General features: G+C 39.7%; 1 protein-coding gene and 1 long non-coding RNA gene across 5 annotated transcripts in view; one reads left to right on the top strand and one right to left on the bottom strand.

The window, feature by feature from the left end:
* Window positions 1-27,060, bottom strand: part of SLC25A21 (solute carrier family 25 member 21) — a 498,283-nt gene that overhangs the window by 169,356 nt on the left and 301,867 nt on the right. The window lies entirely within an intron of this gene.
* On the top strand, window positions 777-4,086 carry LOC129526549 (uncharacterized). Its single transcript, XR_008671224.1, has 3 exons — window positions 777-901; window positions 1,737-1,814; window positions 3,979-4,086. It is a non-coding gene; the product is annotated as an uncharacterized lncRNA (long non-coding RNA).

Raw genomic sequence — 27,060 nt, 5'->3', positions numbered from 1 at the left:
GATACTCTGTCTTACACAACTGTGGAACCTATTCATAAGGCACAACAAGATTTTTAAAAACACTTGTACTTAGGGACTTTCCAATGGGACAAGCAAAAGAATTATACGTTATGTATATTCTCCATACTGTCAAGGCTCAGATTTGTTTCCAGTGTCATAAATCATCATAATTAACAACCTTTCAACCAAATGGATCCCAAAGCACTTTCCAAATTATGCAACTTTGGAGGTGAATTGCCTCAGCTGTCCAACAGCTGTCAGCAGCACTCTGCAACAGGGACTGAGCAAGAGGGAGGACGCAGATTCTCCACGGAACTCTTCGCAGCATTTAGGTTTGTGGAATGCAATTCCCCAAAATGGAGTTTGGCCCAGAACAGGGTCTCATCTACTCTCGGTAGAAATGCAGTAAAGCCATCCTTATCCCTAAATGATCAGCAGATTTCTCTGCCTTATAAAATATATCTGTGAATGGAAATTAATACTAGTCTCGTGCCTAGGAAGATCCATTACATATTTCAAATTACATTTCTTTGGCAATGACTTATTTAATAATTGATAAGGGGACGGTGATTTCAAGCAGAACCTCATTTCCTGTTCACATATTAAGAGATTAATAAACTGTGGAATTAAGTTAAATCAGGCTGTCTGGAATCTCATGTGCTAAAATCCAGTCTGTTTTGGTCTAAGTTTGGGTTTTTTGAGGAGTTGTTTTTGCAACCTGATAAAATTCTGACTTTCCATCTCTCGCCCTATTAGTGCAGGCCCAGATGATTCATGGTAAACTTTCCAGGATATTCTCTTAATTCTGTGTTGTCCAACTAAGGAGTACAGGCGATCTGCAAAGTTGTAAAATCAAGGTGGTGAAGATTCTTGGAGCTTCTAATATATTCAAAAGTTTGAGGTAAGTATAAAAATTGATATCTTATGGCATGTGATTTAACATTAAAACACACTTTAAAAATAAAATGTGGGAGTTTGAGTTTGCTATGGGCTGCTCGGGGTACATCCCTAGATAACTCTCCTCTGATTTCTTCCTGTCCCATATGTCCATCTGTATTTGTTCCCCTTTCGCTTGATACGAAGAGGACTTTGGGGGATGATTTTATGAAACACTTCCATATTGAGTACTTTTTGGACAGCAGAGGAATGAATTACACGTTTGTGAAATGACACCCTGATTCAACAAATCCGATGTTAAGGAAAAAATCCTGATGAAAAGGACTTATATATTTACGTTTCATAATGAACAAAAACTATCACTACTAGTCTGAGAAAAATTCAAAACAATCTAACTCCAGTTGACATAAATTATTTTACCGAAACCCTCCTCAAGGGAAAAGAAAGAACTTATTTCCTTTCATAGTTCGATTCAATGAAACACAAATTTCTGAATTGTCTATCGGACACAAAATGCTTAGCTAATAACTCTTTAGTAATACAAGGTGAAATTAGATAGAAATGCCATTTCTAAAGCTTGAAGCTGTGCCAATATTTGAGACAATCTATCTAGATCTCTGGTGGCCCTTGAAAATCAGTTACCCACTGCTTATTTCCTGCTAAAACTCATGCTAGAACTGTAATGAATTCATCAGAATCTCTCATCTTGCTCACTTAAGTTTTCAGAATCTAGGGCTTTGACTTCTAAAAATGAATTTCTTTACTTACTTTTAGTTACTCATTAACTCACTGTTAATTAATTAATTAATATGCCTATTCAAATCTTTATCATTCTCCAGCTATGTGTCAGTCCCTGGGGATCAAGTGAAGGAGGTACAGCTTCTTCAGTCACAGACTGTCTTGTCATGTGGATACAGGTAAGTGAACAGGTAATTGGCAATACTTTGTGTGTGAAGTGCTGTGATAAGAGAAAATTTAGGGATGGGGTGCATATAGTAGCATCCCTTCCAGAGGAAGAGATGTATAAAGGGAGACCTAAAGGATGAAGAGTTGGCCATGGGAAGGGGGAAGGAGTGAGGTAGAGCAAACAAGCTTTTCATACATGCTTCCAGTCATATCAATTCATATTTGCAAAGAAGTAATAATTGCAACCAATAATTGACTCTTTGCCAGAAGTTGCAGGGTACTTTACATATATAATAGTATGTGATAAAACTATTCCATGAGGTAGATATGACTTCCATTTTACAGGTTAGAAAACTGGAGATCAGTCAAGTCACACTGAATCAGGATTCAAACCCAGGCTCGTTTTGCTCCAAAGCTAAAATTTTTTTTTATACACACTAGCTTGCCAGGTATAGAAAGCAGGGCAAGAAGGTAAAAGAAAGGTCCCATCCATGGTCTCTTAGAAAAAAGGCTTATGATCCCAGAAAGCCACTTAATCAGACCTCAGATTTGACTGTCTTTTCTTTCAATCTTTCAAAAATGATGTTCACCAGCATACCTTGTAACCATCCTGGAAAAGTAGTTGATAGTCCATTACATGTTATAACATGTTATTTTCTCCATATTACCTCTACTGTACCAGCATCTAAGATCTACAGATCTCTTGATCTGTAGCACAGGGCACGAAAGCCTGACTAAAGCCTCCAAATGAATTTTAACACTATCCAGCCAAGAAGAGCAGGGATTCAGCATCTATTTAAGAAGCAATATTTTGGTCTTGATTATGCTCCATCCAACCCCATCATTCACTACTAGAAATTCAGACTTAATGCATAATACAGGGAGTGCACACAGGGACCACGGCTGGCAACAGAGTCCTTTCTTCTACCTATTCTTTTCCTCTACTGCAAATGTTAGTCCTGGAAATGGTCACTAAAGATTATGACATTCTACAGTCCTCTTTAAACAAGCGATACAATTCAAGATTTTAAAGTCAACTGTATGCTCTGTGCAGGGAATTGCTTGGTATCTCTATTTAAAGGAAAATATTCTTGTTATGAATAGGCTTCAGATGCTGGAGTCACTAATAGTTAACTAAACTTGGTATTTTTTTATGCCCAAAATAAAGTATGTAAGATAACCTGGGAGCCATATGTGTCACATGATTTGTTGGGGCCCAATCACACCTAATTTCAGTGGCTGAAGAAAAAGAGCCAAGCAATTAAGGGAGAGTTTGGTGAGCTCCTGTTCAACTGAGGACGGAAACCTGCACAGCTGGAGACAATTCTGAGAAAATTGATCAGAATTCCTTTACCTTAACAAGATGCTGGCTAACAAGTTGATACACATGAGTTTCTATAATCAGGCAGCAAGAATTTAAGAACCCAGAAACACAAGTCACCTTGGAATATTCAATAGCTCCAACCTTTGTCATTTTAAGGAGCAGGGACACCTGTTAGCTTGGGATAAGGCAGACTATTTTTATGAATAACATAATATGCTTGGTAACAAAATGTTATATCCAGGTGTTGGGAGAATTAATCAATTGAATGTGGCTGCTTATAAAATAAATTGACAATAAACTACACAAAAAATTGGGATTAGAAAAACTGCAAACTATTAATCTCAATGGCATAATGTCTGGGTATTCAAAATGTTGGGTCTCCTGTTTTTTTGTTTGTTTGTCTGTTTTAAAGACTTAAATTTTAATGTGTGTTCTCCAAATGAGTAGTTAAGCATTTTCACTGAATTGCTAATCCCCAGAACCCTATGAAAGGTTGCTTGATACCCACTGATGTTTGCTTGCTTGCTTGCTTGCTTGACAGTATATGAACGCATTCAAAAAAGTCTTTTGCTGGGACAGATCAGCTACTTTAAGGAGGTTTTTCTAATTTCTAAATAATGAACATGGGACTCTGGAAGGGTATCAATCATATTAAACATCTGGAAGAGTTAATGAAAACACCATTACATTATTTTTTAAATAATATAGTTAATCTACATACTTCCATCCCCAACCTTATGATTATTTTTGCAGTTGTAGTCTTTAACTTCAAATCCAAAAAGTACTGGGAACATACCCTTTCTGATCCAAATGAGCATTCTATGTATCATTTTCTTTATTGCATGGAGCAGGAAAGACCTAACAAGAAAAAGGCATAGCCAAAATGCAAAACCACCTACCTACACAGAGAACAACAGCATAGTCTGATCTGTTTCCACCAGCCAGCAAAAGTGAACCTGGTAAGTTTACTTTAGCCTCTAAACCTGCTTCCTGGATTCTACATCTTTTCTTAACTATACCATTGCTATTTGGGGGCTGAGGGGGAACAGAACAATTAGACACACCTGGTTAAAGTATCCTGTGCCCTGTTCACACTTCATGTTGTATCTTAAAGTGACAGCATATTAAAATGTCAATGGAATTCCTAGGCATTATGTGGCTATCACAGCTGAAAGTATAATTATAGTTCTTAGCCTATGGAACTAGATTCCACTCATTTCAAGGACCAGAAAGTAATATATAGTGTGAAATATGTAATTTTCACAAAATTATAAAAGGTTAGAAAAATGAAGTGTACCTTCATGTAATCAAAAATTCTTATTGGCGTGTGTGTGTGTGTTTATGTGTGAGTGTGTGTTTATGTGTGAGCGTGTGTTTAGAGCTTGGTCATGGTATTCTTCAGAGTCTACCATCACATGTTAGACACAATACTTAAAATTTTGGTCAAGAAAATTGTTACTCTAATAGTTCCAAGAGAAACACACAGCTGACCATATTTAGGTTTAAATATATATATTTAAAAGCCATACAGGAAACACTACTAAAATTTTACATAGAAACTTAATATACTGAATTTGAATATAATAAATATCATAAATGTGAAATGGAGTCAAATTGCTTCCATGCACCGAAACAGGAACATTTAAAATCTGCTAGAACTTATGTCCCTGGTAATAAGTTGTGACATTCTTATTGTGAAAACCAGGAGTGCCTGCAAAATACTTGTACTATAAGCTTGTCTCAGTAGCCAAAATAAAACAGAATATTACTAAGGAATTTGGCACTAAGACCAAAACAACAATTGTTCAAGGGGGAAATGGGATAATTAAATTGTTCATTTGAAGACTGTAATGATAAGATATGAATCACATATCCTAGATAAGTGTTTTGGCAGGGCCATGCTTCCACTGACATCTCCCAAGGACAATCCTAAAGTTGCAAAATCAGAGGAGCTGCCCCAGTGAATGCCGTACTTAAGTAAAGCATTTTTACAGCAGATTGTCTGAACACTTCTCATCATAACACTACGCTACTGCAATTTATCAACCTCTTATAAACAAATGCTTAAGCCCTCTCTCACATAGGAGTATGGTTGCTGAGACATACTCTGCTTTTTTAATCTGAGCATTTGTTTCTAACTTCTAGAAACCATTTCCTAAGCTGCTAGGCAGACCCAGGACCAGCTTGATTGCCTCACCTCCCAGGACTCCTGCTACCAGCCCGGGTCATCAGCTCCCCGTTCCTGTGAGTGGCCTGGCTGCTCTCTCACACCCAAGAGGCCCTCTCCTCAGCCCATTTGGACATGTAAACATGCGCTTACTCTACTAAATAGTTGGTTATACAGAAAAACATGTTTTGACGGCTGCAACTGCTCCAACTTGGCTAGTCTTGGTTCTGCTGGACCAGCGACAAATGCCACAGCTTTTTAATGGTCTGACCCCTGGGACTTTCATCAGCCAACACCCTATTTATTTAGAGGCCTTTGTCCTCTGAGACCCTCCAACAAACACTGCTGCATTATGCATCCAGTGCTTTTGTTCCACTTGGATTAGAGAGCACAGTCCATCTAGCCTCTTATTTTCCCCCTTCTATATAGAAGTAGGTAGGGTGAAAATCTTTTAAACTATAGAAACCAGAAGTATATGTTTAAGTGTTAATTTTAATTCAGGTTTGACAACTAGTAGATCCATGTGACCTGTGTACATTTAAAGCAATATTTAAAGTTGGGATAGACCATTCCTTCACTCCCTCCCTCACTTATTCATTCAGTTACCACCTACAGAATATCTATTTGATACCAGGCACAGTGCCAGATACTGGGAGTGCAAATATAAATGCGACATGATCTCACATTTTAACAGAGGGAACCATAAAAACCTAACATTAAAATGTAAAACATGCATATGATATATTAATACATTATAGACACATACACACAGTTTTAAACAATGTCAGAGAAACGAATTGTTGATTCACTCTGAAGATATAGAAGAGGATTCACAGAAATAGTTATAGTCGAGTTGGGCCTTGAAGGATGAGAGACTTTTCCCCAGATGGAGCTAGGTGAGAGTAATTGTAGCAAACACAAGTAGTGTAATAGATGTTAACTGCTTGTATTTGAATTCTGGCTCTCTCCTTTCTCATTTCTTGAACTCTTTAAATTTCAGTTTCCTCATCTGTTCAATGGAGATAATACTAGTACTTCCTACATGGGCTTGTTAGAAAGATTAAAGTAGACAATATGGTAAAGAACAATGCATAGACACAGCAAATGCTCGAGAAGGTAGTTGCTAGTGATTTTTATTACCATTATCACTATGATGTGTTTTTACAAGTTGTGCTTGGGAAATAATAAATGGTAGTCTGGTGTAGATAGAATGAAAGTGTGTTAGACTTAGCAGATATTGTGGATTCTGGAAAAGACTGGTTGGGATCCTATATGAAAGGCCTTGTATGTCATTCTAAAAAGTCTGGACTCGATATCATCAACAAAAGGAAACCAGGGATGGTCATACAGTTCAGATGACACCTGCTAAGAGACTGACAGTGTACAGAAACCTGCAGTGTAGGAGGGTAATTGGTGTCTTTTGTTCTTTTCTGGGGCATGAGGTTGGGGGGGCGGTATTCTGCCATCCTTGGAATTGGAGTGGTGGCAGCAGTTTGCCCAAGGTGGAGGCAATAAGGGGCTGCACTGTCTGTGAAAAATTTTTTAAAAATAATAAGCATCAGTTTGCATTATATTATCACCACAATCTGATAATTCTGAACAATGTCAGTAAAGTAATGTGCTCTTCCCTGTTGGACAAGCCACCCCTTGGCATGCCATGGCTTGGTAGTTTGTTTTGAGAACTCCAAGGAGGATTAACAAGCACCCAGAAGCTGAGTATCCTGTAAGGACTTCCTGACGCTTAGGCATGGGTTAATTCAGGACTAGGAAATGGGCCTGAGGAGCAAACAGCCAAACACAAAGTTTGAGAGGGGCCAAGTAGTAGGAAAAGTTTAGGGTCTCTCCTGAGGAGAAAAAATCAAAGTGGGAGGCAGCCTCAGGGGTATCCTGAGAAAAAGAGGCAATGACACTGGATATTGGGTAGCGAAGAGGATAGACACAGATGCAGAAAATTAAGGAGGGGAGGGAGAAGGCTTACAACAATACACCTTCCTCATCTGTGGCTTCCTCACCATTGGTGGGGCAAGTACCAATCCAGAAAGATCCAGTCCAGTGGTTTTCAGTACTTCCAGCATCAGCATCATCATATCCCAAATGCAAATCGTTGGTCTCCACCCTGAACTAACAGTATGAGCAACTGTGGGGTGGGGCTCAGCAATCTGGGTTTTAACTAGCCCTCCTGGTTATTCTGATACATGCTAAAGTTTGAGAATCACAGGTCTCCCCATATGTGGAGCGACTGTCTAAATACAGCACTATATCCTCTGGGTTATGATATCATATTCTGATGCCTCACTAATATTTATGACATTTGTCACATATCAATATGTATGCCTCGAATAGTTCCTTCCCTTAACCCAGTGGTTCTCAACAGGGGTGAAGGGTGGTTTTGTTTCCCAGGCGGGTATTCGGCAATGTCTGGAGGCATTTTCAGTTGTCACACTGAAAGGAAGGTATTATTGGCATCTAGTGAGTAGAGGCCTTAGATCCTGCTAAAACAGTCTACAGTGCTGCAGACAGGCCCTTGCAACAAAGAATTATCTGGACCAAAGTGTCAATGGAGTCGAGGTTGAGAAACCCTGGTTAACCTTACCAAGAAAGAGGTATTTTTTAGGAGGATCTCCATTACACTGGGGGAAGGGAAAAGCAGGGTGGGGAAGTCGGCATCCAATCTGGTGTCTTTGAACACAAATCCTCGCTCCTGAGGCAGGAATGTTTACTGATTGGTGACTGACTCTGTTTATTGTTGGTCCGTAAAGGAAGTAGGCGCTTTATGACCCTAACCAGGAACTGCCGGCTTTGTTTGCTCTCCCTCTCTCGAGCTTGTCTTTCTGTATATTGTTTCTATCCTGACCTCACTCTTTGATTCCAAAGCGGTCAGGCCAGTCCTGATCTGGATCTCGAGCGTTAAGTCCCAGTAGCTCAGACATGGCTTGTAAGGGAGGAGGAGTAACGGTGATTCTGGAGACTGCTCATTCTGCGAGTGGGGACTGGGGAGGACAACCCCACTTGGGGTTGGCCAAAGCCAAGACACCAGAGAATGCTTGATGATCTCCCACTGACTGCTTTCTCTTTAGACTGCGAGAGGCCAGTGGAAAGGGGGCCACTGGCATCACCCTGGAGAGAAGCTAGTTAGGGCTGTGACAGACACGTGTGTGAGTGATGTGTGGAAGCTCCATCCGCCCTGGCACGTTGCTGGTATAGCAGAGGCCGGCATGCAAGGGCTATCCATTGAGCAATTCTGCTAGAATCTGAATGAGGCAGGAACTGGGCTTGATTGTGGGGTGGAGGGGCATGAAGGAGACAGATCTATGGAGCCTGGAAGCACATTCCACATAGAAAACGTGCAATCAGATGGAAAGAACGAATGAGAGCTACGGTTGACATGAATATCTGGCTTGCTTTCTTTTCATGTAATTTGGGAACCTTGTCTGCTGTGCTATCCAAGGAAGCTCACTGCTGGTGCAAAAGGACATTTAATTCCTGCAAACAATGCTTGGCATCTTTTTCTGCAATGATTTTTACAGCCCTCATATTTCCATGGGCCTTTTCACATTTACCACTGTTTGACTCTAGAATACACTCTAGTAGCCAAATGGAATAAAGTCCTGTTTTTATTTTAATGGAAATTTGTTGTGTTTAAAGCCTAAGACATGCTTTATCTTAGACCTGGGGTCTGGTCTGCCTGGGTTTGGGTCTCCAACATTTCTTAGCCTCAGCTGCAGTGGAGCTCTGCAATGGGAAGACCCCTCTGGAGGGCAGGCCCAACACTGGAAACTCACTTCCTAAACACCAAGGGAGCTGGCGAGCAACCCTCCGATGCAAACACCTTTCAGGCAGCACTGCGGGAGTCTCTATTTAAACAGGTGACCTTGCAGAGAGAGGCTCCAGATCCCATTACTGACTGCCCGGCTGAGAGGCAGATTTGTTTTTATGAGCTCTCAAGGCACACATTGGGGGCCAGGCGTAAATATGGAGAAAACTTGCTGAGACCTTGCCCCCTTTCCACAAAACGTAAAGAAAAGAAAATCATGCCGAGGCTTTTGAGAATCATGACTTATCACTAAATGACCAGTGAACAAAATGGTCATCATTTAATTCAAGGTTTAAATTTACTTTATCTCTGGTGATGAAAAGGAGTATCAGATATTTCAGCCCTCCTGCATCCTTCAGGGAATGGTGGAAAGAGGAAAACAGCTGCTTGTATATGAAGCAGTTTAAGGGTCAAATATTACTCTGCCCAGAGGTGCTGACATCACTTAACTCTCCCTAGGAGAGGGGCATTGGCATCATTTGCTGGGCTGAGGCCACAGGCCTGAAAGATGGGCGGGCCACAGCCCCCATCTTGTTTCTCCTCGAGCACCTATAGGGTCAACAATTGCAAGTGAACATTGCAATTAAGACTCTAAAACTTTGTTTTTATTGGCTTTCGGGGGGAATATTTTTTTCACAATTAATGAAAACACAATACAGCCAGTAAGTTAAAATGTGAATGTGAGTTTCAAACGTTGCATAGTCATTAGGCTAATCATTAGTCATTAGTCATTTCTGGTTGACAAGGAGGGTTATAATTTGACACCTGGCAAAAATCAAGTAGATTTCAGAGAACTTAGAGTTGGGAAATGAGATGGAAAAAACACCCTCTTTTTCCCTAGGAGGTCCCATGAAGTAACGTTTGCAAAAGCTTTTTTCTCTCCCCAGAAGTGAATGACCCATGATTCAGGGCTGTGGTGTCTCCATCTCTGCCTGCTGGACCACCCCTACCCCCACCCTCCAGAGCCTTGTATGCACTGGCCAAAGAATTGCCTCAGAAGGTTCTCAGAAGTGAACCTCTGGGAGTTCAGAGAAAGAGATAAATAACTTCTCAACCTGATGTTTAAGCAACAAGAAACCACCAGAAAGTGTCGGCCTCAATTCTGAAAATATTTTTTGAAACATCATAGAATCATGGGAGAATGACAGAATGACATGAGAATGACAGGATTCTTAGTTCCTAACTTTTCTGTAAAATCCCAGATTTTCTTCTGTCTATCGTCTATGACCCATTTTCTTTTGTGTGATGAGAGCAAAATATTGAACCCTGAGTTTGTATTTTCTGACCCCTGACCTCTCCCAGGTGTTCTGGCTCATTTCCTGAGAGTTATGTTTGATTTGGGAATGCTTCCCTCTTTTCTCCCATTCCCCTGTTACTGCTTGAAACCTGGAACACCCGCAAACAAGACCCTGACTATCTCCCTGTGCTACCCAAAAACACTCTTAAGTGTTCTCTCAGAACTTGGCAAGCATCTATACAGGGACAGTTTTCTCACACTCTGGGAAATCAAAATATAAAACAATAGCTCTTTTCCAATTCTTCAACCTGAAGATAAATTTTAGGGTCATTTCTTTTTCCTTCCTATTTAACATGAGTTTCCATTTTAGTACTAAGAGGAAATCAAATAAATAATCGACTTTGGTTTTCAATGTAACAAGGAAATAGAAATTCTAATTTGATCCAAAAGTTATTCCAAGATCATCTCCTCAGAAGTTGCGGTTAACATTTTCCTAAAAAGTCTCTCCCTTTCCTTTTCTTTTTCAGATTTCAGAATAAAAGGCTGGAAAATATTACTTATGAAGTTAAGCATTATTTTTGCTTTAAAGTGAAGCTGAAACCCTGCTTGACACCACTACTCTGCTAATCCTGGTTGTCTTTTAAAAAGAAAATGTTTAGAATACCTAAACAATTTTGATAAAAAGATTTCTACATCTTTTAATTAAATGAGAGGCCAATCTACTAAGCTAACAAAAAGAACTACATTCAGGAATGCAACAGATTCTGCCTACTCCATTTGGCATGATTCCTTAAAAATAAATAACTACTTCATGAGTTGTGCAAGTAAAAATAAGATATTGTGTGCACTAAAAACATTTCCTCAAGGAGCATCCAGGCTGGGCTCATGAAGCCCACTTGTCACCAGCATCAAGCCACCCATCCAGGCACCATCCAGGAGGGTGAGTCTTCTCTTCCTAGTCTAGGGCGGAGGGTCATTCATGCACTGGACTGGAGTTAAGAGGCTTGAACCTGAGCTGACAATGAACAGGACTGGGAGAGGCTCAACTATCTTGGGTCCAGATGACAGTTTGTAGGTATCAGAATAAGTACAGGGGCAGCTGGTGCACAGACCCTGGAAAATCCACTGACACACGGTGAATATATAAATATCATGTCTCATTCTCTGTGGAGTAAAACCACACAAATGCAACTTAGGCTTTATAAAATGCCCAGATTACTAAGTAGCCAAAGAAATATAAAAAAAAAAAATCTGTGAATTGATTCTGTGTGAAACCTGGCTCATGATAGTAAAACAGGCTTAGTGTGTTTGTGTTTTATTTTTCCAAATACATAATTTGAAAATACACATGGCTGTGCCCATTTTTAAATGACATTTATTCAATCATTCATTCACCAAGTGTTTACTGAGCACCTACTTTGTGCTCAACACTCTTGTAGGCACTGTGTAATATATATATATATCAGTGAAGGAAGGCCCCTTGCCTTTAGGAAGCCTACACTCCAATGGAAGTGGGCAAAAACAGTTAACATGTACACAAATAAATAACTTTGATAAGGTCAGAAGACTAAAACAAAGCCAAATAAGGTAATGAAAAAAAAAAAGAGAGACACACGGGAGGCCACCGGAGATGGGGCAGCCAAAGAAGTTTCTCTGAGGAGATGACAGCTGAGCTGAGGTATGAAGGTCGAGAAGAAGCCAGTCACTCCAGGAAGAAGGGATTCCAAGAACACAGGTCCTGAGACAGGAGAGGTATGTACTTGCAATCACTTTATTTTTAAACAATGAAAACACTGCCTTGGAAACAGAATATCAGATTAGAAGAAGCCTCCAAGACCATGTAGGGAAATGCCCTCAGTTTCCAGGTTGGGGAGTGAAGTCCCAGAGCAGCTCTATCGACTTGCACAGTGGGGCCAACAGCGCTGAATTAGAACGCTGGTCTCCTGTCTTTAGTGGGTGTGTCTTCCCACATGATCCATTGCCTTAGTGGATCTGTGTTAATTACACTCCCCCTGGACACTGACAGCCTGTCCGCAAAGGAATCATGTCTGCTCGCCTGACCTTTCTAAATGAAACTGGGTCAGAATTCTAACGAGTTCTCACTTTAGGAGAGCATCTTAGGAAAAAGTCAAACTTTTTTCTAACGTGTACTTCTTACTTTTCAAAATTTAAAAGAACACAAATACAGAGATAAGAAATTCTAAAGTGTATATTTTTCTGAGAGTATTTGGAAGTACTGAGTTGGATCATATAATGAGAAGTTCATCGCAATGTTGTATTATTTCATAAAAAACAGAAATGCATATCCCAGATAGATTTTGATTACCAAAAATGGATGATATTCACAATAATTTTGTGTGGTTTTTGCTATAATAGGGAAGTATGTAACCTATTAAGCTCTCACAAAAGTTTCACTGAAGAAAATATTATTCAATAACCCCCAAATGGGAAAAATTTATCCTGTAAGAACTTGGCCCAGAGTATGTAGAGTTGCATCCAGCTCTATTTATCATCTTGCAAACTTCTTCATTATGTCAAAACTAAATCTCAGCTGTGCCCTGACTGCAAAGCAAAAGCATAAGGCTATTTTAGCCACCTCAACAAGAATATTCTGAGAACTAATTGATTTTCCAAGAATGTTAAACACTTTTTATCAATCTTTGGTCAAGGTTCACAGTTATATTATATTATCAGCCTCAAATTTGTTTGTCTAAAGAAACTTATGATTTTACTCTTGATTCACATAAAGGAAAAACAATCTTCTAGAATGTTCGTGATAGCCATAGCCTTCCGCTGTGCTAGAATCTCAACAATTTAGACTTCATTCGGCTTGATTCCCATATGCTCGACTCAAAAGCAGCTTTCCCATGGGCCTAGCCTGAGGTTCTAAGGTTCAGCTCACAGTTAGAGTTTTCTTCTCTCAAGCAGCCTCTTTCTCAACACTTTCAGGTTTTCTCACGCTGCAGGGAGAGCCCAAGTAAGAATCCTAAAGTGCTTTCTCCATGGTACATGACTTTTCAGGAATATTTCAGCCCTTTTGAGACAGGCACCTGCTCTTTACAGAGGCAGCTAAGGAGCAAACACTCTGGATAAAGATAATTTTACTTTCACTGATGGCAGATTTCTTAGAGCTTAACTAGAAAACATTTTTAAAACTGTTACAATAGCAAAATAAACAACAAACATTTTGAACTTTTGCTTTACTTGTTGAATTTTAAGCTGAGCTAATCTCAGATAGACCTTGAATAGACACTGAAAATAGGCATGGTATTAGTTCCAAATTTTCTCTCCAAAAACTTGCCCTTAAAATAGGAGATTATCCATCTGAAAAAGGGCTAACATACAGAATCTACAAGGAACTTAAACAAAAAACAAACAACCCCATAAAAAAGTGCACGAAGGATATGAACAGACAGTTCTCAAAAGAAGACATTTATGTGGCCAACAAACATATGAAAAAAAGCTCATCATCACGGGTCATTAGAGAAATGCAAATCAAAATCACAATGAGATACCATCTCATGCCACTTAGAATGGCAATCATTGAAAAGTCAGGAAACAACACATGCTGGAGAGGATATGGAGAAATAGGAACGCTTTTACATGGTTGGTGGGGTGTAAACTAGTTCAGCCATTGTGGAAGACAGCGTGGCGATTCCTCAAGGACCTAGAACCAGAAATACCATTTGACCCAGCAATCCCATTACTGGGTATATATTCAAAGGATTAGAAATCATTCTACTATAAAGACACATGCACATGTATGTTTATTGCAGCATTGTTCACAATAGCAAAGACTTAGAACCAACCCAAATGCCCATCAATGACAGACTGGATTAAGAAAATGCGGCACATATACACCATGGAATACTATGCAGCCATAAAAAAGAATGAGTTCATGTCCTTTGCAGGGACATGGATGAAGCTGGAAACCATCATTCTCAGCAAACTAACACAGGAACAGAAAACCAAACACTGCATGTTCTCACTCATAAGTGGGAGCTGAACAATGAGAACACATGGACACAGGGAGGGGAACAACACACACTGGGGCCTTTCAGGGGCTGTGGGGCTAGGGGAGGAATAGCCTTAGGAGAAATACCTAATGTAAATGACGAGTTGATGGGTGCAGCAAACCACCATGGCATGTGTATACCTATGTAACAAACCTGCATGTTCTGCACATGTATTCCAGAACTTAAAGTATAATTTAAAATAAGGAGATTATCTGAGAAAAGTTTATCACGGCATAACACTTAGAAAAATATCCCGTTTGTTTTTAATTCAATATAATCCCACATCAATTTATTTTATTTGCATATATAGTTATATTAAATTACAGTAACACCCAAATTGGAATCTAAGCTATAGCTTAGGCAAACTATTCATAGGGAAACTTGTGATGGGCACTGGCTAAATAAGTAGATTAATGAAATTGCTGGAAATTTGAAAGCAGTTGGGGTAAAACCCTGAATGGGGACTAGGGGGAGGAATGAAGGAAACAGTCACCATGCTGATGCTCATTTTAGAAATAATTCACTTTCCCATGACAAAGATAAGAAGGCCATTTAAGAATTATTTACCTCTCAGCTTAAAAAAGAGAAAAAATGATGTCTGGAGAACCCCACTGACAGGCATGAAGAATGCATTGTCGCTCTTCCATCTCATCCTCAGGCTGGGGTAGGCACAGGAGAAGGCTTTGCAGTTAAGCAGGGAAGAGAAGCAAGAAGTATCCAAACAGAACATACCTTTCCTTATTAGCTAAGGGAGAATCTTCTAAGACCATTTAATTAGTCGAGGAATAATAGCTACTATACTCTATACAAACACTAAATCTTTATTTTTAAAATTTAGACAAAACAGAAATTAAAGAGAGATTACACACTTTACAAAGGTTCTGCAATGTGAGTCATAAAAATAGCTTATTCCTCTAGGGGGTGATTTTAAAAAGAATTCCATTTACAAAAAAATAAGTAAATAAATTTAGAAACAGCCTTTCCAGATTATAAAGTGAGTTACAGTTGATTTAACATAATAGGACTTTGTTATTTTATGTGGGGAGAACTGACTGGATTTTTTTAAAAGAGGATTTTCTCCTTATTAATAAGATTAAAAAATAATTTTAGTCTATAGCAGCAAGATTCTTATGCACATAATCTTGGGGACCAATTTTTTCCTCAATGCCTCAGGCAATGAATCCTTCAGTTCCTCCTTTTTCCTGGGTCACAGCAGCAGCAGAAGTGGGCATGCATGGACCACTACCTATGGATAAGGCAGTTATTGCAACCAACCCGGCCTAGGGCCTGGGTCTGTATTCAGTGGGAGGACCTCCAACATGTGAGAAAGATGCAGGGGCAAGACTTTCTACTGTGGACTCTTCTGAGCTTTCCAGAGTTTGGCTACAACCCTTGCTAGCCCAAAGAGAGGTGGAACATTATCAAAGCAAAAATCTCAGAAGTAATACCAATGAAATCTCTTCATAGGGTCATGGCCTATCATCCTGAAACCCTCTGCCTTTCTCCAGAGGGTCCCATACATCTAGAATGTAGACATGCAGCTTTCTGTAATAGTGCAAAAAGTAAGATTATTTTCTCTTCGTTTTAGGGTCATTCCTAGGTTATATTAGTCACTATACAGATGTGAGACCTTTCAAAGTTTGCTATGAACTCATAGGCAATGATGAATTTAATTTGTATTAATGCACTTAGGTTGGAGCAAGTGGCATTTTAAAGCACATATTAACTCATTTAAAACCACATAATTCACTGCAGCTCTATAATGTGCCAAGTGGAGCCTGGCCAACTGGCACCTCTATTCCTTCCAAATATGTTACCCATCTTGTGCCCTGTTTTTATTTGATTATGTTATTAAACAAAATCTTTACTAATGACTGCATGGAAAAGAATGACTTCATCAATACAGTATTGTGGTCTGCCCACTACGCAGTACTTTCTTGTTGGGCTTAGAAATTACAAAAAGACATTTCAGTTAAATGAAACAAATGCCAGAGAAACCCTATTATGGTCATGCAACTTCAAAAGCAAAGTTGAAGTTGCACTCACAATATATTTGGGGATCCTGTAACCATTCCACACCATTATATGTTGCCATGGATTGATTCAGCTACATGACAAAATCCCAATTAAAATATAGTTTATAAAACTGTGGTTCTACTCCTTGTTTGTTTTACTTCAGAAACATTCTATCCATGGTTAGAAAGAAGCCATGACAGTGGTCTAGTCCTGAATTTCTATCCATGGTGAGAAATCAGGCATAACCATGTTCTAACCCTGAATGCGATCTTAATGTTTTATACCACGGGCAAATCATTAACATATGGAAATAACCTTCCCAGCTGCTCTGTTATTTATTTATTTTTGAATCCTATAGGTTCTACTGCCTCTTGTCTATACCCCATCCTCACCTTTTCCTTGTATTCTCTCCCCATTTTAAAAAGATTCCTTTCTTTTCTTTCTTTTTTTTTTTTTTTTAAAGGATCTATTGGGGAAAAGAGACTTCATTCCGTGTTTCCACCCTGCTGTTTCGTTGGCCCAACATCCCCTCTCCAACCTCTAAATTAAGCATTCACTTTAAAGTTCAAGGCTGTTTCCCCTCCTCCCTGCTAGAGGAGGCAGTGGATACTTCACAGACCCTGGCTTCACACTCTCTGCTGGGCTCCCCACAAAGCAGCCTCTCACCATATCCCATCCTCAGGTTTCTCTTTTTAATAAAGTTTGTGGTGGGCTTATGCCTCTAAATCATTTTCACCCATCAGAGCCATTTACCTTCCCTCTGTAACAACCAATATACTCGCTCCTTTCCCATCCTCTGGTGCTGATTTCTGCCCTAGTACCCCACTCAGTAGGACAGAATGTGTTGTTTCTGGCTGTGGATAATATATTTCCATATCACTCTCAAAAACCATGGAATGAGCTCTGCAAGGCAACCGTTTTGTCCTCCCACTTCCACTCATGGCGAACAAAGCAGCAGTTTACATAAATAAAACCAATGAGAATCATAGGTTAATGAAAGGTTCAACACTTAAGAAAAAAAAAAAGGAATTATTTACATGACTTTTTACAAAACTGCCTCCAGGGTATTCAGCAGTAGTTCCCAAAGGCTGACCCAGTGACCAGTCTGGGTTCACTGCATAAGAATCACCAGGGAGGTTGTTAAACATAAATATTGGTGGGACCCACCTCTAGAGTTTCTGATTCAGAAGTCTGGGGTTTGGGAGCCACCAATAGAGAGTGTAAATCAATCTCCACAGATTGAGTAAAAGCCCCATAAGTGCATATATAACAACACGTGGATGCCAAATTTTCAACTCATGTGAGTCTTCAGAATTCACCCAGTGATTAATATGTTTTGAGAGAAGTATGAAAAGATTTCTTAGTGCAAGTTAAGTCCTGATGGGGGGTGAGAAGGATGACAGCCAAAGTATGCATTGGCCTAGCCACTCACCACTAGTCTTTAACTATATGTCTATGAGCAGATGTGAAAATGCCCCCCACCCCACTTTCTCCCATTCCCCAGCACCACCAGAAAACATGCTCTCCAGTTCTTTGAGGTATTTGACACGGGGTTTCTTTAAAAATGTTTCTTTTTGTTTTAGAGATGGGGTGTTGCGATGTTGCCTAGGCTGCTCTCAAACTCCTGGCCTCAAGCAATCCTCCCTCAGCCCTCTGACTAGCTGGAACTACAGGCCCACTGCTGTACCTTTGGGGCACTTTTAAAAAGATCAGTCCTTGTAGGATTGGCAGTTTATGTAGTGTGCACCTGATTTATGCTCTGTTCAAAACTGAAAACAAAAATGATAAAAAATGACTCAGGGCAAAACAGAACAAACACCTCAGTAATTCTTTCTTCCTCAAGCACAATGGGCCATTTCCTTTCCTGGGATTAAAAATATGAAAGGGATATAAGCTACAACTCTCTCAGATTGTGACTTCCATAAATCCTTGGGGCTTTCGAATGCCACTTTCTCCACACAGGTACAAACCTTGAAATGCCCATGTAGCAAAATTCCCCCCACCTAGGACCTTGCTTATTTGCGACCATCAACTCATTCCAAGCAAGAGTATTCTTCTTAGGAAAGAACCACTGGACTCTGTCCTTCTCTGTAAAGACCTTCCTTTTCACATTGCATTCTAGGCTTGTGCTGTCTAATCCAGGGACCTCTAGCCCCATGTGGCTATGGAGCATTTGAAATGTGGCTTATTAGTCAATATTGAGATGTGCTCTAAGTGTAAAATAGGCACCAGATTTCAAAGACTTTGTATGAAAAACAAAAGAATGGAAAATATTCACAGTTTTTATGTTGATTAACATGTTGCTATGGTAATGTTTTGAACCTATGAGGCTAAATAGGATTTATTATTAGAATTAATTTTACCTGTTTCATTTTTACTTCCTTAAATGTGGTCCTTAGAAACCTTAAGATTACATGTGTGTGGTGCATTTTGTTTCAATGAGCCAGCGCTGCTCTAGACGGAGTCTGGGGTTTCACTTCCCATCTCAAAGCTTGTTCCACACACTCCCTCAGCACCCTCGATCCCTCTCCCCACTTAGTCCACCCACCTCTGCTCGAGGTACAGCTAATGGGAACCTTCTTACATTACCTACTTCTTTCCCAATCCAGTCACTGAAACTCCACCAGAGGCTTGTAATCTTTCGCCCACCATCCTGTCAAGCAATGTCTCCCTTTTCATCTTAACAGATTCTAAATTCCCACCTTTTTCATGAAATCTTCCCTTTTTCAATGAAGACGACACAATGAAGACTACCTATTATTCACTTTATAGACATTTCAGTTTGGCTATAGAACTATTGAGGTAATTATTTTGATTATTACCAAATACTCATTTCTTCAACAACATTCACTGGGCACCTCCTGAAGGCCAGGCACGGTGCTAGCTCCGGAGGATACCGAATAATGTCAGCACACAGCCCCAAAACGATGTGTGGCACGAGGCCAGCAGGAACACAGACACTAAACCAAGGCTCTTCTGCCCAGAAGGATGCTCTACTTGCAAACACCTTGTTGAGGAAGGATTTGAATGTAGTGCTTACATAACACGTAAGTCTTGTAGCTTAGAAACTTGAAACTGCTTGACTGCATAGTAAACGCTTCCCCCTCCCATACTTGTATCCTCACTCAGGTTTCTTCACTACCCTGTAGACTCCATTTGTCTTTGTATTCCCCCCATTTTTGCTAACCCAGGATTAAATATCATGCTTTCGTGTGTGTGTGTGTATGCTCATTTATTTTTCATAATAATGTGGATACCATTATTGCTCCTATTTAAATATGAGGAAACTAAGGCACAGAGGAGTTACATAACTTAATGAGGTCACATAGGTAATGAGTGGAGGAGTCAGGATTTGAACCCAGGCAGCCTAACTCTAGAGCCAAAGCTATTTACACACACACAAACACCAAGGACCATGCAAACTTGAAGCTGCCAAGGCTATCTAGTGCCAAATGAGACAAGCTCCCCCAAAATGAAGCCTATATAAGAAAAGGATAGTGGAGAAAAGGAGGGAGAGAGGGAGAAAGAGAGCATATCAGAGAAATATAATTAAAGATTATTTTATTTGAACCGCTGGAGAGTATGAAGCCAGAATCTACCCTTTGGCCTTCCCATTTATACAAGTGAATGAGGTCTTTTGTCATTTGTAGCCATAGGTTCTTAATGAGGGGTCCACTCACAATTGTACACACAGCTCTGTTTGTGTATAAACAGAACTATAAAACAATATATACAGATGTCTCCAGGGAGGTTCTCAAAGGAGACCTTGATTCTACATAACTGCCATATGTACAGCTTCTCAGTCAAATATCCTCTGCTAAAATTAGCTGGGGACCCTTAGAACACATCACTTGTCATGCGGCTGGCCTCTGCTAACATTAGGTCTATCCCTGGTGCCATATTTGCATGGAGCAGAATAAACTTTTTTCCTATATTAAGTGCCACAGTGCCTGGAATCTCGCCATAAAATATGTATCAATGATAATTTCTAACCATCTTTTAAAATACAAAGTGAGTTTGAAGCAAGCCTCTTGGCAATTCAACATGCTGAACTGAAAATGCATGTTTCTCTTAGTGCTTTCTCCAAACCCTTCAAAAACGACAGTATGTCAGTCCCCATTCTGCTTATCTTCAAATCAATTTCTTACTCCTGCCTTGTCCTACTCTGCTCTGTAATGTGAAGGGGCTGACCTCTGCAAGCCTGGTTTCCCAGGCTTCCCTGGGTTCAGCAAATAGGAGCACTGGTGAGTGGGATTCTGAAGGTAGGGAGAGAAGGGAGAAAGCAGAGGACTTCTCCCATCCCTCTCTACCTCAGGCAGGCAGTGGCTGCGTCCTGAGGTTCCATCTCCCACTGGAGAGACCTACCATGATTCTAGCTTCCAGCAGGGTTCCAGGTCCTGGGCTCTGGCAACACCACCTCCTCCCTTTGTCCCTTCAGCCTGGGGTGGTGGTGCTATTACTAATCTCTAGGTTGCCTCACAGTCCTTTGCTGGCTCCTTAGCAATTCTACAATCTGGACAGAATTGAGGCAGGGACACCATTCAACTCAATACAAAGCAATATAAGTATAATATTTAGAAATATCAAAGTGAATTACAACAGAATCAGCTAAAAGTCAAAGGTCCTTATCTCTGGAATTCCTTGCATTGACTTTGCATAATTTCAAATACTCAGAGTGGGTGTATTCTCCTGATTGGGCCATGACTAACACAGGCAACAAAAGAATAATAATTATCAATAAGCATAAACCCACAGGGACAAAGAGGGTGGAGCAGGAAGTAACAGTGAATGTGCAATGTCAACTCATTTTTGCAAGATGGAAACAGATGGAGGAATGGTCACTACCCTAGCAGGGCAGAGAAGCCTGCACTCTAAGTACCTAAAGAAGGGATTGCCAGGAAAGACCTTGGGATATCCCTGGGATGCCTCAGGCCTCGGAGGTACCAGATGACTTGAAAAGTGGGAATATGTAACTAGAAGCAAGAGCACTGCTTGAAAGTCCATATATGTTTTCTCTAACTGGTGTGAGATGGTATCTCATAGTGGTTTTGATTTGCATTTCTCTGATGGCCAGTGATGGTGAGCATTTTTTCATGTGTTTTTTGGCTGCATAAATGTCTTCTTTTGAGAAGTGTCTGTTCATGTCCTTCGCCCACTTTTTGATGGGGTTGTTTGTTTTTTTCTTGTAAATTTGTTTGAGTTCATTGTAGATTCTGGATATTAGCCCTTTGTCAGATGAGTAGGTTGCGAAAATTTTCTCCCATGTTGTAGGTTGCCTGTTCACTCTGATGGTAGTTTCTTTTGCTGTGCAGAAGCTCTTTAGTCTAATTAGATCCCATTTGTCAATTTTGTCTTTTGTTGCCATTGCTTTTGGTGTTTTGGACATGAAGTCCTTGCCCACGCCTATGTCCTGAATGGTAATGCCTAGGTTTTCTTCTAGGGTTTTTATGGTTTTAGGTCTAACGTTTAAATCTTTAATCCATCTTGAATTGATTTTTGTATAAGGTGTAAGGAAGGGATCCAGTTTCAGCTTTCTACATATGGCTAGCCAGTTTTCCCAGCACCATTTATTAAATAGGGAATCCTTTCCCCATTGCTTGTTTTTCTCAGGTTTGTCAAAGATCAGATAGTTGTAGATATGCGGCATTATTTCTGAGGGCTCTGTTCTGTTCCATTGATCTATATCTCTGTTTTGGTACCAGTACCATGCTGTTTTGGTTACTGTAGCCTTGTAGTATAGTTTGAAGTCAGGTAGTGTGATGCCTCCAGCTTTGTTCTTTTGGCTTAGGATTGACTTGGCGATGCGGGCTCTTTTTTGGTTCCATATGAACTTTAAAGTAGTTTTTTCCAATTCTGTGAAGAAAGTCATTGGTAGCTTGATGGGGATGGCATTGAATCTGTAAATGACCTTGGGCAGTATGGCCATTTTCACGATATTGATTCTTCCTACCCATGAGCATGGAATGTTCTTCCATTTGTTTGTATCCTCTTTTATTTCCTTGAGCAGTGGTTTGTAGTTCTCCTTGAAGAGGTCCTTCACATCCCTTGTAAGTTGGATTCCTAGGTATTTTATTCTCTTTGAAGCAATTGTGAATGGGAGTTCACTCATGATTTGGCTCTCTGTTTGTCTGTTGTTGGTGTATAAGAATGCTTGTGATTTTTGTACATTGATTTTGTATCCTGAGACTTTGCTGAAGTTGCTTATCAGCTTAAGGAGATTTTCGGCTGAGACAATCATTAAAAAGTCAGGAAACAACAGGTGCTGGAGAGGATGTGGAGAAATAGGAACACTTTTACACTGTTGGTGGGACTGTAAACTAGTTCAACCATTGTGGAAGTCAGTGTGGCAATTCCTCAGGGATCTAGAACTAGAAATACCATTTGACCCAGCCATCCCATTACTGGGTATATACCCAAAGGACTATAAATCATGCTGCTATAAAGACACATGCACACGTATGTTTATTGCAGCATTATTCACAATAGCAAAGACTTGGAACCAACCCAAATGTCCAACAATGATAGACTGGATTAAGAAAATGTGGCACATATACACCATGGAATACTATGCAGCCATAAAAAATGATGAGTTCATGTCCTTTGTAGGGACATGGATGAAATTGGAAATCATCATTCTCAGTAAACTATCGCAAGGACAAAAAACCAAACACCGCATATTCTCACTCATAGGTGGGAACTGAACAATGAGATCACATGGACACAGGAAGGGGAATATCACACTCTGGGGACTGTTGTGGGGTGGGGGGAGGGGGGAGGGATAGCATTGGGAGATATACCTAATGCTAGATGACGAGTTAGTGGGTGCAGCGCACCAGCATGGCACATGTATACATATGTAACTAACCTGCACAATGTGCACATGTACCCTAAAACTTAAAGTATAATTAAAAAAAAAAAAAAAAAGACCAGAACTTTCTCAACCAAAACATTCCATCAAGCCTCATTAAGAATTTTCTCAGAATGAGGTCAATCTACCTCAGAAATATGTACTACAATTACAGAGTCAAATTTTTTTTCCAAAATAGTATTTCGTATTTTATTCTATACAGGTGAGCACTTACTCTCTTATGCTTAAAATTGTTCAATATCTTATTCTCACGCACATAGATGCACACATAAATAGAACCATACACACACAATACAAGCAATCAATTTATAGAGTATGCATCACTATATTGACATACATATGCCTATGTTAATATTTGTCAATGTAATTAATTTAGAAGGGTGTAAATATAATTTCAACAGGAATTTCTTTAGCAGAATGGAAGTGTGGGACATGATGAGGGGAAATATACATAGAATTTTTTTCTTTAATTATTTTTTACTGAATTTATAATACCTTTTTATGTAAAACAAAGATATTTAAAATTTAAAAAAAAAAAAAAGAAAGAAAGTCCATATATGTTTTCTCTCCCACCTCACACTAAAGACCTGAGGCTTACTCTTTGGAGACTATAAGAACAGCTTCAGACTGGGAGCCACTAGGTACAGTGGAGGGTAGGAGAGTGGCCCCATACCAGAAACAAGAGGATGACGATAATATTTTCATCCTTAACAGTGGGACCCTCCCACACACACAATCTTGATTGAAAGATTCTTCATTGGAGAAATAGTATCCCCAGAAAAGACATTTAAATCTTGATATTGGAAGAGAGATGAGAGAGGACCTAACAAAAAAGCCAAGTAATTTCCAAAATTCCACGTTCAACAAGCCCCACCACATTATCTGCTAAGAGTTTGACAATGTGGAAATAGTAGGGAAAAGGAACCTGAAGAAACATTTAGGAAGACATTGCAATTAACAATAGCCTTATAGAGAACTAAATAATGAAAATATAAGGCAATAATTAACTCCAGAAAAATAAATCCTTGAGCACTACTTGGTTCAGCAGTGAACAACGTTTGTGTACTCAAAATAATGCAAACGATTATGGATCAATAATGCGACAGATGTAAGAAGGGGAAATGGGGACAGTGTGTAATTCTAGACGTCATAAAAAACATTTACAGTTGACAAATTAAGAAAGAGTGATGTATTAGTTTCCTAGGGCTGCATCACAAATTACCACAAACCCTGTGGCTTAAAACTACAAAAATTTATTCTTTCACAGTTCAGAAGGTGTCATCAGTGTTGGCTCCTCTTAAAGGCTCTGAAGGAGAATCTGGTCCATACCTCTCTCTGAGCTTCTGGGGATTGTCAGCAGTCCTTGGTATTCACAGTCTTGTAGCTGCAGAATTCTAATCTCTGCCATCAGAGAAGATGGCATCCGGCCATCTTTACAGCATGTCTCTTTCTGTGAGTCTCTTTCCTTGTTCTTAGAATACCAGTCATAGTGGACTTAGGGCACACTCTATTCCACATGACCACCTCTTAAGTTGAATAATTACATCTGCAAAGACCCTGCTTCCAAATAAAGTCACCTTCTGAGGTTCTGGGAAGGATGTGAATTGGGGCAGGGACACTGTTCAACTCAATACAGCCAGTATATGTATAATATTCAGAAATGTTGAAGTGAATTACAACGGAATCAGCTAAAAGTCAAAGGTCCTTGCCTCTGGAATGGGAACCGGTGGGTGGAGAGGACACGGTAGGGGAATGATGTTCATGCTTATAAGGCTTGGAAAAGACATACCTATGGCACACTGACACCATGTCCCTTCCTGCAGGCCAGTAGGAGTATCATATTTCTTCTCCTTCTGGTTGTTTAGGTGTGGTCAAGTGGCTAGTTCCTAATGATAGGTTGGGTGAAAAGGACACGTGTGGTCAGAGCTCTAACCACCAGGGTGAGACCGTTCAGCTCTATTCTTCCTGCCACAGGGATGGGGAAAGCACGCGTTCAAACAGAGCTTCTTTCAGTCTGAGCAGAGTGTCCCCTGGCTATGGTCTGAATGTTTGTGCCCCTGCCCCCCCAAATCCATATGGTGAAATCCAACCCCCCAAGGTGATGGCATGAGGAGTGAGGCCTTTAGGAGGTCATGAGGGTAGAGCCCTCAGGAATGGGATTAGTGCCCTTATATGAGAGACCCTGGAGTGATGCCTTGCTCTTTCACCATGTGAGGACACAGCAAGAAGGCACCCTTTATGAACCAGGAAACAGGCCCTTACCAGACATCAAACCTGCCAGCACCTTGAGCTTAGACATCTCAGCCTCCAGTATGGTGAGAAATAAATTTCTGTTGTCTATAAGTTACCCAGTTTATGATATTTTGTTATAGAAGCCTGGGCAGATGAACATACACAGTTGTATCAGACATGAAATCCTTGTTTTTGTAATCTGCTGAGATTTAAAGTTTGTTGATGTTACAGCCACATAACCTAGCCTGTCTTAATTGACACAAGGCTTGGAGTATTATTTGAATTTGATACAACATACATGTACTATTTTGATAAATATTAAAATAAATAACATAAACCATAAACTGTAAGAGATAATACATGAAACCACTTAGCATTAGTGATTTTAGCAGGTCACTTTTTAAATGACACAGTATTCCAAGAGTACTGGATTCTAAGTTGTGGCAGGCATTGTCAAAGTGGGGCATGGGATACATGAACCCAAACCTTACTTCACAATTTTTTTAATTGGATTTTATTTATTTTTTTTACACTTTATTGTTTTATTCTGAATTTTAAAAAATTTAGTATAGAAAACTTAGAAAGCACAGAAAATCATAAAAATTACAGGAAAAATTACCACATTCAGAAATAACTATATTTCTAGGTATTATCAGCTAGGTAAAATTTCAATCAGCAGGGATGAGAGTGCAGGCAATTTTGGGAAAACAAAGGCAGAGAATTAAGAAAGATAGGATTGCATTCATGTAAGCTATTTAAATTAACTGGATCAAAAAGAAGTGGAAAGTAAATCTGAAAGATTAGATTGGAGGATTATCATCATAAATGGCCCTAAATGTGAGGGTGACTATTATTACTTAAGGAGAAGTATACTGAATTAATCCAAATATGGATATGGTTCATTTTCCACAATATCTCATGTGCTGGAGTATGGCAAAATAAATGTGTCTACTTTTTGGAGTCAGGTCTTGTCTTGGGGTTCTATTTCTGCCTAATCTTTTTCTTGCTGAATGAATAACAACGGGTTCTAAAAATTTACTTCCAAACTCCTCTTTAAAGTGGATTTTTAAAACTCTATAAATGATCAATACTATTCCCTGGGTATGAATTTGTTTCTATTTAGAAACACAGTCATCTCCTGTATAATGTGATGGTGAAGAGGTTCCCGTATGTGAGTCTGCTCCTGCCTACTTGATGTCACCTCTCTGTCAGTGCCTAGGTGATAAATCCTATCAATCTTGCATATTCTACTTCTGTTGCAGTGTCAGTTGCCCATACTTGTGGCTTTCAGTTTACTCTATGATTGTGAATCTTTATTCAACACACGTATCATTATGCAGGTCAAATACCACCCAGTATCCAATTCCCCTCTCCTTCGGAGCACCCGGAAGGACTGTATCTTCCTCCCTGCTGAAGTTAGGCAAAGTCATGTGACTAACTCTAATGAATGAATGCCATTTTAATGAAAATATTTATGTAACAAAAAAGATATAAAGCCCCAGTAACTTGTTATATCCATTTCAAGAAGTTTTCAATTCAATTCCAGTACAACAAAATGATACAGCTTTTGAAGTTCATTGTGA

The sequence above is a fragment of the Gorilla gorilla genome, chromosome 15 (assembly GCF_029281585.2).
Source record: "Gorilla gorilla gorilla isolate KB3781 chromosome 15, NHGRI_mGorGor1-v2.1_pri, whole genome shotgun sequence".
NCBI classification, from domain to species: Eukaryota; Metazoa; Chordata; class Mammalia; order Primates; family Hominidae; genus Gorilla; species Gorilla gorilla.
Note: the sequence above shows the minus strand (reverse complement) of the source record. Positions and strands in the feature narration are given on the sequence as shown.